Source organism: Syngnathoides biaculeatus, chromosome 14, assembly GCF_019802595.1.
Source record: "Syngnathoides biaculeatus isolate LvHL_M chromosome 14, ASM1980259v1, whole genome shotgun sequence".
NCBI lineage: Eukaryota > Metazoa > Chordata > Actinopteri > Syngnathiformes > Syngnathidae > Syngnathoides > Syngnathoides biaculeatus.
In genome coordinates, this window is record NC_084653.1 from 506,680 (window position 1) to 521,269 (window position 14,590).

Sequence of the window (14,590 nt, forward strand, 5' to 3'; positions counted from 1 at the left end):
GCAAAGCATTTCCTTATGGAAGCAGATGTATGATAATTATATTCACAATTATTCCTACAATAATGTAAAGAATATTTTTTTTTATTAAGTTCATTCACCTTTGGGGTTGGGAGACTATGCAACGAGACAGGTGAGTGAAAAGCAAAAGGCATAGTGGGGGACAGAGGAGGAGGCAAACTTTGACAGCCAAGGGAAAACATAGGTACGAATGTATGTACGCACACAACTTAATTCTACTAAATTTCTTGGGGCCCATGGTGAAGAAATGAATAAACTTGTACTTTTCCCAATGTGCGTTAGCTTTTGACAACACTAGCATGATTCTAGCAGCTCTATCGTGCCACACAAACCAAGACACAGGAAGTGCATCATGGAGAAAGACTGGCGTCCCTCCGAGGCAATGGCATGCCAGGAAGATGCTTCGGTGATAGCCAATGGAGAGCAGCTCTATCGCACCACACAAACCAAGATACAAGATGTTTACGTTCGGTGGAATTTGGTGAATCCAGCACCTATTTTTTCCTTTGTATCCTGAATTTCCTTCATAACTAGAGACAATAATTTTCAAAGTTACGTAACTTGAATTTTTCATCACTAGAGAAGTACGTAAGTAGAGGTACCACAGTATTAGCGCAAGTGATTTTTTAGGGCTCTTGCAGCAGTTGGAAAGAAGCTGTTTTTCAGTCTGTTTTCCATAATGTTTTTAATGTTCCTGTGCAGTCTGCCGGATGGCAGTAGCACAAACAGAGAGTGACCTGTGAGGTAGGAGTCCTTCAAAATAGCACTGGCTCTCCTAAGTCAGTCAGAACTGTGAAGGTCCTCCAAAGTGGGTAGAGGGCTCCCAATGACTTTCTCAGCCATTTTGTTGACCCTCTGTAGTTCCTTCCTTTTTGCCACTGTGCAGCTAGCAAATCACATCCACAGGCAGTAGGTATGGATGCTTTCCAGAGCAGAGGAGTGAAAAGGCAAAGAGTTTCTGGCTGATGTTGTTCTTACTGACAATTCTCAGAAAGTGGAGTCTTTCTTGTGCCTTCTTAGCCAGCTGTGCAGTGTTCTTATTCCAGGTCAGCATCTCCTCGATGTGGACTCCCAAGAAGCAGAAGCCACTGACCCTTTCCACACAGGTCTCACTGATGAAAATTAGCTGAATTTCCATTTTGATTTATCTCAAGTTAATGATGAGCCCCTTTGTTTTGGATGTGTTCAGGAGAAATGTTATTGACTCTACACCACATGGTCAGGTGCTACACCTCATCCTGGTAAGCGGACTCATTACCTCTTGTGACAGAGCCTACCACTGTGGTGTCGTCCGCATACTTAATGAAGGTGTTGCTGGTGTGGACAAGTGAGCAGTCTGAAATGTAGAGTGAAAATCAGGGGGCTCAGCACGCAGCCTTGAGGCGAGCCAGTGCAGAGTGAGAGCGGTGCCGATGTGTGGGGGACAATCCTGACCCTTTGTGAGCATTCTGTTAAAAAGTCCTTAATCCAGTGGTATGTTGAGTGAGGTAGACCACGGTTCAGCAGTTTCCTTACCAGGCTGTTTTATTGAAAGGATCGGTGCTGGTCGGCGCTCAGGAGACAAAGACGACACTCAACAAAAGACCAAGGTTCCCAAATGCTATTTAGCCTCAATAACTGGCATATTTATTTCGACCAAATGCAAGTTCTCAAAACACACTTGACATTGCGTGAAATCAATCATCTTCTTCTTCTTTTCCTTTCGGCTTGTCCCGTTAGGGGTCGCCACAGCGTGTCATCTTTTGCCATCTTAGCCTATCTCCTGCATCTTCCTCTCTAACCCCAACTGCCCTCATGTCTTCCCTCACCACATCCATAAACCTTCTCTTTGGTCTTCCTCTCGCTCTTTTGCCTGGGAGCTCCATCCTCAGCATCCTTCTACCAATATACTCACTCTCTCGCCTCTGAACATGTCCAAACCATCGAAGTCTGCTCTCTCGAATCTTGTCTCCAAAACATCCAGCTTTGGCTGTCCCTCTAATGAGCTCATTTCTAATCCTATCCAACCTGGTCACTCCGAGCGAGAACCTCAACATCTTCATTTCTGCCACCTCCAGTTCAGCTTCCTGTTGTTTCTTCAGTGCCACCGTCTCTAATCCGTACATCATGGCCGGCCTCACCACTGTTTTGTAAACTTTGCCCTTCATCCTAGCAGACACTCTTCTGTCACATAACACACCAGACACCTTTCGCCAGCTGTTCCAACCTGCTTGGACCCGTTTCTTCACTTCCTGACCACACTCTCCATTGCTCTGTATTGTTGACCCCAAGTATTTGAAGTCGTCCACCCTCGCTATCTCTTCTCCCTGTAGCCTCACTCTTCCCCCTCCACTTTTCTCATTCACGCACATATATTCTGTTTTACTTCGGCTCATCTTCATTCCTCTCCTTTCCAGTGCATGTCTCCATCTTTCTAATTGTTCCTCTGCATGCTCCCTGCTTTCACTGCATATCACAATATCATCTGCGAACATCATGGTCCAAGGGGATTCCAGTCTAACCTCATCTGTCAGCCTATCCATTACCACTGCAAACAGGAAGGGGCTCAGAGCTGATCCCTGATGCAGTCCCACCTCCACCTTAAATTCCTCTGTCACACCTAAGGCACACCTCACCATTGTTCTGCTGCCATCATACATGTCCTGTACTATTTTAACATACTTCTCTGCCACACCAGACTTACGCATGCAGTACCACAGTTCCTCTCTTGGTACTCTGTCATAGGCTTTCTCTAGATCCACAAAGACACAATGTAGCTCCTTCTGACCTTCTCTGTACTTTTCCACGAGCATCCTCAAGGCAAATAATGCATCTGTGGTACTCTTTCTAGGCATGAAACCATACTGTTGCTCGCAGATACTTACTCTGTCCTGAGTCTAGCCTCCACTACCCTTTCCCATAACTTCATTGTGTGGCTCATCAACTTTATTCCTCTATAGTTCCCACAGCTCTGAACATCCCCTTTGTTCTTAAAAATGGGAACTAGAACACTTTTCCTCCATTCTTCAGGCATCTTTTCGCCCGCTAGTATCTGTTGTATGAGTTGGTCAAAAACTCCACAGCTATCTCTCCAAATTGCTTCCATACCTCTACCGGTATGTCATCAGGACCAACTGCCTTTCCATTTTTCATCCTTTGTAGTGCCTTTCTGACTTCCCCCTTAGTAATCATTTCCACTTCCTGGTCCATCACTCTTGCCTCTTCAACTCTTCCTTCTCTCTCATTTTCTTCATTCATCAACTTCTCAAAGTATTCTTTCCATCTATTTAGCACACTTCCGGCACCAGTCAACACATTTCCATCTCTATCCTTAATCACCCTGACCTGCTGCACATCCTTCCCATCTCTATCCCTCTGTCTGGCCAACCTGTAGAGATCCTTTTCTCCTTCTTTCGTGTCCAACCTGGTGTACGTCTTCATATGCCTCTTGTTTAGCCTTTGCCACCTCTACCTTTGCCCTACGTCGCATCTCGATGTACTCCTTTCGCCTCTCCTCAGTCCTCTCAGTATCCCACTTCTTCTTTGCTAATCTCTTTCCTTGTATGACTCCCTGTATTATGGGGTTCCACCACCAAGTCTCCTTCTCCCCTTTCCTACCAGATGACACACCAAGTACTCTCCTGCCTGTCTCTCTGATCACCTTGGCTGTCATCGTCCAGTCTTCCGGGAGCTTCGGTTGTCCATCGAGAGCCTGTCTCACCTCTTTCCGGAAGGCCGCACAACATTCTTCCTTTCTCAGCTTCCACCACTTGGTTCTCTGCTCTACCTTTGTCTTCTTAATCTTCCTACCCACCACCAGAATCATCCTACATACTACCATCCTATGCTGTCGAGCTACACTCTCCCCTACCACTACTTTACAGTCAGTAACCTCCTTCAGATTACATCGTCTGCACAAAATATAATCTACCTGCGTGGTTCTACCTCCGCTCTTGTAGGTCACTATATGTTCCTCCCTCTTCTGGAAATAAGTGTTCACTACAGCCATCTCCATCCTTTTTGCAAAGTCCACCACCATCTGCCCTTCAAAGTTCCTTTCCTGGATGCCGTACTTACCCATCACTTCTTCATCGCCCCTGTTTCCTTTACCAATATGTCCATTACAATCTGCACCAATCACAACTCTCTCGCTGTCTGGGATGCTCAGAACTACTTCATCTAGTTCCTTCCAGAATTTCTCTTTCAACTCTAGGTCACATCCTACCTGTGGTGCATAGCCGCTAACCACATTATACATACCCTCAATTTCAAATTTTAGTCTCATCACTCGATCTGATACTCTTTTCACCTCCAAGACATTCTTAGCCAGCTCTTCCTTTAAAATAACCCCTACTCCATTTCTCTTCCCATCTACTCAGTGGTAGAATAATTTAAACCCTGCTCCCAAACTTCTAGCCTTACTACCTTTCCACCTGCTCTCTTGGATGCACAGAATATCAACCTTTCTCCTAATCATCATGTCAACCAACTCCTGAGCTTTTCCTGTCATAGTCCCAACATTCAAAGTCCCTACACTCAGTTGTAGGCTCTGTGTCCTCTTTTTCTTCTGACGCTGGATCTGGTTTCCTCCTCTTCTTTGTCTTCGACCCACAGTAGCTGAATTTCCACCGACGCCCTGCAGGTTAGCAATCATATGAGCCCCTTACCTATGCCGAGAAGGTGGAGAGCCGATCACCCAGGTAGAGCTCCGCTTGTCAACCAGCTGGGCGTTTGTACGAAACCCGCAGCAGACTCTACCTGTTTGTATTCTGCATCTCTCTATTATACTTTTCAGTTGCGTGCAAGAGAAAGGGCGGGTGGCCTACCCGTCCCACCTGGCGCCGCAACGTTTGTTTCCTGATTTACTATTGACACCTAAGTGTGTCCTTCAGGCTCTGAAAAACATCTTACGCAGCCATAACTGTCAAGACATCCCACAACAATGTTCATCTTTGGTATGGATGCAAACAAGATAGTGAAACGGTCCAGAAGTCTTGACCAGAAACACAAGTGAGTGAAAAACAAGTGAGTGATGCGAAAAACAAGTGAGTGAAAAACAACTTATATAACCATGGTTGCACCATACATTCGGGTTTTCAACGGTTATGGGAAGCATCACTAATTAACAGTCCTCTCACAGGCCATGTGGTAGGATTGTGTTAAACATTGAACTGTATTCACAAAGAGAAGGCAGCGAAGTTACCTTGTTTTCCAGGTGGGGAAGCTGTATTTACTGCATCCTCGGTTGATCTGTTTGCTTTGTAGGCATACTGGTATGGATCCGAGCTGGGGCTTTTATGGTCATATGAGATGACTCCTAACCACTTATTCAAAACAGATCATCACCACAGTCGTGTGTGGTACTATTTGATAGTCGTTGAGGCTGATTGTTGTTGGTTTCTTGGGTAGGGGGATGATAGTGGAGGTCTTCAGCCAGGATGGGACGGCAGACTGTGTCAGTGACACGTTGTAAATCCTGGTAGAGATTCTAGCAAGATGGTCTACACAGTCTTTCAATACCCACCCGGGGATGCATTCAGGGCCTGTTGTTTTTCGTGTGTTGATCCCCTTCAGTGTGTGCCATACCTCATGCACCCCCACACTAAGGGTTGCTGGTGGCAGTGGAGCTGGTGTAGTCTCAAAGTGCCCAAGGAAGAGGTTAAGTTTCTATGGCAGCTCAGCATCGCCTTCAGCAGCTCCGGTGACTGGTTTGTAGTTTGTGAGGTGTTGGACTGCAATCCATGGTTGCCTGCTGTTGTTGCGGTCAAAATGATAATCAAACCTCCCGTTAAAATGTGGACTTGGCTTTCCTGATGCCTCTCTTCAGGTTGGGACGGGCTTTGCTGTAGTAAGGCCTGTCGTCAGATTTGAAGGCGTCTTTCAGTTGCTGCTTGACCTCTCTGGTCATCCAGGATTTTTGGTTGGGTCATTTCGAGATGTGTTTTTCCACTGTGACCATTTCTTGATGTAACACATTACAGTGTCTGTAAAAACAACCAGTTCCTCATCCTCAAAGATGTCTCAAACCGTGCTGTTGAAACAGTCCTGCAACTGCTGGGAAGCACCATCTGGCCACGTCCTGATGGTCTTAATGATGGTGGGGATGATTTTTTTAGGTATCTCTACATCAGAATTAATTGTAGGGTGATATGGTCCAAAATGTCCAAGTGGTGTGGCTGGTGTGGCATTGTAGGGATGTGTAAGGGCTGAGCTATCATTAGTATCCGGGGTAATATAAACAACGGTTTGCAGAACATAAGTAAACACCCAAGGAAGGAGGAACAGTCTGCATTTTACAGCTATTTCAGATCTCGGGAACAGTGGCTGGCTACACTGTTTCTGTTGTACAGCACTCTCTTTCACAGCTGTGGAAATTTAAATTTAGTAATAAATTGAATTTGAATTGTGGTTGTGAGGGGAAATCTCTTGATTTACATTATTATTTTTTTTTTTTATGTTTTTGACCTCAAAACCAAATTATACTGAATGACTCTTGCCCTGGCAGCAAGGTGGAGACTAGTTAGCACATCTGCCTTACAGTTCTATGGACCTGCATTGAAATGTGGCCTTGCCTGTGTGGAGTTTTCATGTTCTCCCTTATCTTGCATGTTTTTTTTTTTCTCTGGGTGCTCTAGTTTTCTCCAACATTTCAGAAACATGCATGGCAGATAAAATGGATGGATGGTCTCTGGCCCCGGGTTCCAAACTTGAAAAAATAACACTGAGATTCATTTCGATTAATAATTGCATACTTGCCATTCAGAGACAATGCTAAACCATTTTTTTTTAAATGACCATGTTAATTTTGATAAAGGATGTTAAGAGATTTTTTAACTTCAGATGTTGTTGAATGCTTTTTACATGATGTGTTAATAGGAGGGCAGCATGGTGGCGCAGCTGGAAAGCATTGGCCTTACAGTTCTGAAGGCCCGGTGGGCCCTGGTTCAATCCCAGACCTCTGTGTGTGTGGAGTTTGCATGTTCTCCCCGTGCCTGCGTGCGTTTCTTCCGGGCACTCTGGTTTCCTCCCACAAAAACATCCAACATTAAATGGACACTCTAAATTGTCCCAAGATGTGATTGTGAGTGCAGCTGTTTGTCTCCTGCGATTGGCTGGCAACCAGTTCAGGGTGTACCCTGCCTCCTGCCCGTTGACAACTGTGATAGAGTCAAGCACTCCTCCCTTGTGAGGATAAGTAGATCAGAAAATGGATAGATGGATGCTAATAGGAGTCACACTAGTCAAAATAAATGGACAAAGAAAAGTAACATTTTACCACAAAAATGCATAACTGACCATAGTGCTTTCTCTGATCAATGTCGATATACGGTATTAGCAATTCCATATTGGGAAAACATGGACGAAAATTATGGTTGAAAGCCCTTTTCCAGTGAAAAGCATAAAATTTGACTGGGTTTCTTGAATTATTTTAAGCTCAACTTCACATCTAAAGAGGAAGGTAGTAAATGCCTCCTAAACTCAAGATATGTTTTGAAATGGAGAACATTTCTGAGCAACTAAATGGATAATTTTTTTTAAACCACTGTTAAAGAAAAAAAATCTATCACTTCCACTTATCAATTAACTTTGAAACTGAAAAGAAGTAATAAAAACATTTGGAATTTGACAAAAACAGTTTTTAAATGGTAGTTGAACAGAATCATACAGTTTTTTAAAAACTAATGAAACAAGTCTAGCTAAAACTGAAAGTATGCTTAACTCAGCTAAAACAAAGATGTAGCGCAAGGATATAACTAAACAATTTTTTTCCATTATTATTAATTATCAAATCTTATTCTATTTATTGTTCATTGCTTGCAACATTACTCATACTTTGTAGGTCTGACACAGATAAAGTGCTATTGTCCTGCACACACAAACTGTTCATGGATCATTCATCCATTCATTCATTTCCTTAACCGCTTATCCTCACAAGGGTCGCGGGAGTGCTGGAGACCATCCCAGGTGTCAACGGGCAGGAGGTAGGGTACACCCCGAACTGGTTGCCATCCAATCACAGGGCACATGTAGACAGACAACAGTCACACTCACAATCACATGTCGGGGCAATTTAGAGTGTCCAATTAAAGGTCAACTGACACGTGAAGAATCATTTCTCATTGGGCTATTTTTCTGTAATCCGCTTTCCACAAAGAGAATGCAGCTTCCATTTTGAAGAATCCTATCATCCTCCAGATTTCTCTTCCGCTTTGGTGCTCCAGGGGAAGCTTTAACATCAGCACAGCACTTTGGCGGCATTGTGAACTCAAGAGGTTATGGGTACACAGTTTAACATTGTAGAAAATAGTGGACAAGAAAGACAAGGGAGAGTAGGGAAGGAGAGAGTTGCTGGGTGGCTCGAAAAAAACTTTCTTAATTGGTCGATTTGTGCGAGGGGGGTCGCCTTGGATCAATGTGCCTTCCCGTAATATAGTATGTACTGTAAGCTGATCTGACTTTTTTTGTGGGAGGGAAGGGGGCGCGGTGCACTGAAGCTGCAATAGATGAACCGCAAAGTAGTGAGGGATTACTGAATACAGTGAAGAAAATATGTATTTGAACACCCTGCTATATTGCAAGTTCTCCCACTTGGAAATCATGGAGGGGTTTGAAATGTTCATTGTAGGTGCATGTTCACTGTGAGAGAGAGAATCTAAAAAGAAAAATCCAGAAATCACAATGTATGATTTTTTTAATGATTTATTTGTGTGATACAGCTGCAGATAAGTATTCGAACACCTGAGAAAAACCAATGCTAATATTTGGTACAGTAGCCTTTGTTTGTAATTACACAGATCAAACATCTCCTATAGTTGTTCATCAGGTTTGCACACATTGCAGGAAGGATTTTGGCCCACTCCTCCACACAGATCTTCTCTTGATCAGACAGGTTTCTGGGCAGTCCTTGGTTTTCCTGGCCATGTGCTTCGGGTCATTGTCATGTTGAAAGACCCACCCACGACCCATCTTCACTGCTCTGACTGAGGGAAAGAGGGTGTTCCCCAAAATCTCCCAATAGATGGCCGCGGTCATCTTTTCCTTAATACAGTGCAGTCGTCCTGTCCCATGTGCAGAAAAACACACCCAAAGCATGATGCTACAGTCACTGTGATTTGACAGGCGCGATCACGTGCCATCACGGTCGCAAATCTGCACAGTCGAGAACAAAACATCACACACGTAAAATTTGTTAAGAGTAGAAATAATAGATATCGAAAGACGTCGCTTATTTGTGTAGTCTTGACATTCATTTACGTGTTTATTTCATAAACGTTAACTAAACAAGCCTGTTCATAAACTATCAGTATTCATCCGGAAACAGGAAATGCAAGTTAACCGTACTGAGCATGTTTGGAAATGACAGGGTCCTCGCCATATGCGAACACATCCTGAGCCTGGCAAATAAAATGGTGAAAAAATGGCGAACGTGTAACTTGGCTGTTTATCCTACCATACGATCCTATACTGTTATAGATTTATATTACAATAATTCATTTTTTATTCCTGGCTTGAGCGTGACGAACGTTTCGTCGGAAGCTACACCGGAAGTTCACCGAATAATTGTTTACATCGGAGACGACTGCATCCGGGTTCCACTTTCTCGCCATCGGTTCATGCTACCTGTGGATGCTACGGAAATTTTACAAACCTTTGGGATTATCTTCCGAAAAACAAAGGATGGCAGTGGTATAAGTGCAGCTTGTCAACTGCCAACTTTGACGGATGCCCATTACCCGGGAAAGACGCCCAACATAACTTTGTCTGCTATCGGAAAATCTACTCCCCGTGCAGGGCAGAGGCAAAAGATTCGCCAGGAATGATTTTATAAATTCAAGTAGCTCAAATTGAGGGACTCAAATATTTTCTGCCAATGATGTATTGACAATGGAAGAAAAAATGTTCTGACACGCTGAAAATCATCGATGGCGCCAAAGTTGGATGACTTCGTGGGGCATCAGCAGACAGCTGATCACAAGTTTGCTGCAACTGCAAAGACGTAGTTGATGTAGAACGTGGCTTCAGCAGGCATGACATTGTAAAGACGTCCTTAGGGAACTGTCTCTAAACAAAGTGTAAATTAACTGTTAATCGTTAAAAATGAAGGCCCTGAAGAATTGTTGGATTTTGATAAAAGTTTCTGCAAATGGGGAGCAGTAAAAAGAGGATAATCTTTATGGCAGGAATCGTGCAAAAACTTAGTGTTGAACAGTGATGTTATTTTCTACAGTCAGGAGTATAGAAGAGGATTGAGAAACTTTTTTATTTTTATGACACATCTCTGTCATTCTTAATGTTTATTAGATTCAGAACCAATAAAAATATAAATCCTTGTATGACATTCACATCTGAAAGTTATTTGTATGCATGTAACCTGAAGAACAAGAAAGAGTATTAGTCATGTGAGTAGACCGCAGTTTGACCGGTATGAATAGAATTAGCCTATGAATGGAATTAGCATCAAAACACACATTGCCCTCCTGTGTTAGAAGCAGCCAGCATGAGTCCAAATCCACTCATGATGCATGTCTGCCGCCTCGCTCAGCAACAATATCCTGACATTTACAGTCATGAAGTTGTTCCGTCTCATGCTAGAATGCTTCAAGAGCATCACATGACCCCTGCTGGCCCTGTGTAGTTTGCGTACCGAGAAACATGGCCTTTGGATGACAGTCACCATGTGATTGTAATTCATTATCATTCATTCAAGACATCCAACATTAACGGGACAGGGATTTATGCAACGATCCTCTTCGTGGACAGCTTGGACTTCATTAGTCCAAGTTCATTATTAGTACTTCATTATTCATCAAGTCATTAAATTCTTAGTCAGCGAACCTAGAATTTTCTGCCTTGTGGTGTTGTTGGGACACACCATCATATTCTCCAGGTCCAATTAGTATTAGTAATATATTCTGTAGACTATTGCACAATTCCTCACTTTCAACTGTTCCCTTTACACAATTGTCAATGCACTGGTCTATAATGGGAACCGCGAATGGGTAAGGGCACTCTGTACAAGCTTAAAGGGCTAGTGTCATGAAATTTGAAATGATTTTTAGTATGTTATTAATGAAAAAACGTCAGCCAAAATGGGCCCATGTGTTTTTTCACCACAAAACATGATTTTGACATATACAGCTTTTTGTAACTCCCCCCATGAAAATCCTCTCGAGGGATTTGTTTTCGAGAAGAAACAAGAAGTGACGTAAAGGATAGCGGCGACCCCAAGTGGACTCGTTTGTTTCCATTAGTTTTACCTCCGGGAAGGTAGCTCGTTGTTCATTCGTGTTAGCCAAAATGCCGGCTTATTGCATTGCTGGACATTGCTTGAACACTCAGGAGAATGGATTTAACCTTCATAAGTCTGCAAGAGACCCGGTTCGTTGTGAAAAATGGATTGCATGGTTGCAGAGGACGAGAGCTTCGTGAGTTCCAAATGACAGGTAGGTGTGTATACAGCTACTAAAAAAAAATAATAGTTTGGTGCGGACCACGTAATCGGTCTCTCATAACATAACAAAAGATCTGCGTACGAAATATGTCGATGTGCGCATCAGATGGCGTCAGGCTGCTGCGCGGACGACTGCGAATCTGAAGAACCCAGCCAAGAATGCCTCACTCAGCCGCGTGGACGCAGTAATGCGCCCTGGCTTGATGGTGTTCATAGAGTACCACGGCGGCTATGAACATCCCCCTAAAAGCAGCATGGCTCGGCTCAATTATATGCCACCACGGTGCCGAAAATCAGCCACACCGGCTGAGGCGCCACGTTCGACGGTCACAGCTTCCGCAAAGGCTGCGCGTCGGGCTTTGCGGACAGGGGCGGATCTGAAAAACCCAGCCGAGAATGCCTCACTAAGCCGCGTGCGCACAGTAAAGCGCCCCGGCTCAACTGTGTTGTTCATCGCATACTGCGGTGTCTATGAACACCCCCCTAAAGCAGGACGGCTCGGCTCCATTATATGCCACCACGGCGACGAAAATCAGTCACACCGGCCGAGGCACCGCGTTCAGCGGTCACGGCATCTGCAAAGGCTGCGCGTTGGGCTTTGAGGACGGGGGCGGATCTGAAGAACCCAGCCGAGAATACCTCACTCAGTCGCGTGCGCGCAGTAAAGTTCCCCGGCTCGATTATGTTGTTCATCGCTACTGCGGCGTCTATGAACAACCCCCTAAAGCAGCACCGCTCAGCTCTGTCTAAGCCACACCGGCCGGCTACGATGAGCCGCAACGGCTCATCTCCGCCGCAGAAGGGGATCGGACGGGGATGCGGTTTGGCCTTGGTCGCACATCATCTGAGTATGGCTTGAAACAATAGTGTAATATTGCCCCGAGGGCTTGAAAAAAAAAAAGTGTAATATTGCCCCGTTAACTTCACTCGGTTTTGTGGTGTTCTCCTTTTCAAAAAGAGCTTCCATGTCAGAAGGGGCGCGTTTGTCTCCCATAGTTAGGGTGCACCACGTTTTCATTGGCGAACGTCCAGGTGACGTCACGGACGGAGGATGCAGCCAATATGGCGACTACTTGGATATCGTAGAATGACACTTCTGCAACTTTACGCATGGATGACGAGCTCTACACTCACATTTATTATTTCATATAGACATTGAAGTGAATAATGTTATATGTACTTTTCATTACAATATCTATCTTAGAATGTTCATAGGGATGACACTTGGGCTTTAACATAATATGGCGCATTGACGCACTTCTTCTTTTCCTTTCGGCTTGTCCCGTTAGGGGTCGCCACAGCGTGTCATCTTTTGCCATCTTAGCCTATCTCCTGCATCTTCCTCTCTAACCCCAACTGCCCTCATGTCTTCCCTCACCACATCCATAAACCTTCTCTTTGGTCTTCCTCTCGCTCTTTTGCCTGGGAGCTCCATCCTCAGCATCCTTCTACCAATATACTCACTCTCTCGCCTCTGAACATGTCCAAACCATCGAAGTCTGCTCTCTCGAATCTTGTCTCCAAAACATCCAGCTTTGGCTGTCCCTCTAATGAGCTCATTTCTAATCCTATCCAACCTGGTCACTCCGAGCGAGAACCTCAACATCTTCATTTCTGCCACCTCCAGTTCAGATTCCTGTTGTTTCTTCAGTGCCACTGTCTCTAATTGACGCACTGAATTGTTCTAAATGAAGAAGACTCTGCATCTAAGCACATCTGTGACTCTTATTAGGAATTGTTCCTATGAATTGAATGTCTCTTATTCTTTGTTCTTGTTTGTTTGTTCTGAATGTCATAACAGGGTGGCACCAACTGCCAGATACAAAAACCTTGGCCAGTAAAGCTGATTCTGATTCTCTCTGTGCAACGGCATCATTCCCAAACTACTTTACGCCAAGTTTCTGCAACTCAACGTATCGCCTCTCATTTGCCTGTGACGTTAGCCCTTCCTCACACTGGCATTGGAAGGTGCTGCCAGGCTGATTGGAAGCAAATTATGGTTCAGGGCTTTACCCAAGGATAGTCCGACATGCGGAAAGTCGGACCAGGGATCCAAACCCACTCACATCACAAGACCAGTCTAAATCTGTATGTCAGACCACCAAGGATTCCACAAAAAGAAGTTTGATAAATATCTGATATTCTACTGCAATCCTAAATGAAAGCACCTGAAAACTGCATCTTTTACTGTGTGTGGAATTTCTAAATAAATTTCAGCCGCAACATGCACATTTCACTCTCACTGTCACGGATTTAAAACATTTAAAAAGGGGAATTCCAGTGCGTCGCATGAACAATGTATCCAATAGGTTATGTAATATGTACTCTATTTTGACAATGTGATGTTGAATCCTTTCTCATTTAATAGTGTTTTGAGAAGATTATCGACAATTATGAATATTTAGGGGTGCTGCCATTTTTGCAAGTCACATGACTTACGTGCGCAGATGTGACGTGTAAGCTGCGCACCAAAGGCTCGATTACATTATGTCCCACGCTGATTTCTCAGATTTATCCTCATCTGATGAAGAAATAGCAGTATCGGTTGATTGGGAAGACAGAGGAATACTTCCATACAGATTTGAACCTGTGGCTGTAAATAATGTTCAATATTCGGATGGTTTTTTTTGACGGGAATGACGCGGAGTCTACGAGCGAGCTCCGCCGGATGCCGAAGCTCAGCTCACTCAGCAGACTCCGCGTCATTCCCGTCCGAAGAACCATCCGCGGCTGCCGGCCCAGAGCTCCGGGGGCCTTTGTTTACGCACTTACGTCCCACACGTAGTGGTCTGACTCCGGAGTCTGCTATTTCTTCATCAGATTGAGGATAAATCCGAGAAATCAGCGCTGGGCATAATGTAATCGAGCCTTTGGTGCGCACCTTACACATCATATCTGCGTGACATGTGACTCGCGAAAATGGCAGTGCACCTGAAAATTCGTAATTGTCGATAATAATCTTCTCAAACCACTATTAAATGCGACAGGATTTAACATGACATTGTCAAAATAGAGTACATATTACATAACCTATTGGATACATTGTTCATGCGAACCACTGGAATTCCTCTTTAATAAAATATCTGCGGCGGCACAGTGGTGCAGCTGGATACCGTTGGCCTCACAGTTCTGGGATCCCGG

General features: G+C 44.3%; 1 protein-coding gene across 10 annotated transcripts in view; it reads right to left on the reverse strand.

Annotated features, from left to right (window-relative positions):
* ccdc93 (coiled-coil domain containing 93) overlaps positions 1-14,590 on the reverse strand; it is a 182,083-nt gene that overhangs the window by 162,593 nt on the left and 4,900 nt on the right. The window lies entirely within an intron of this gene.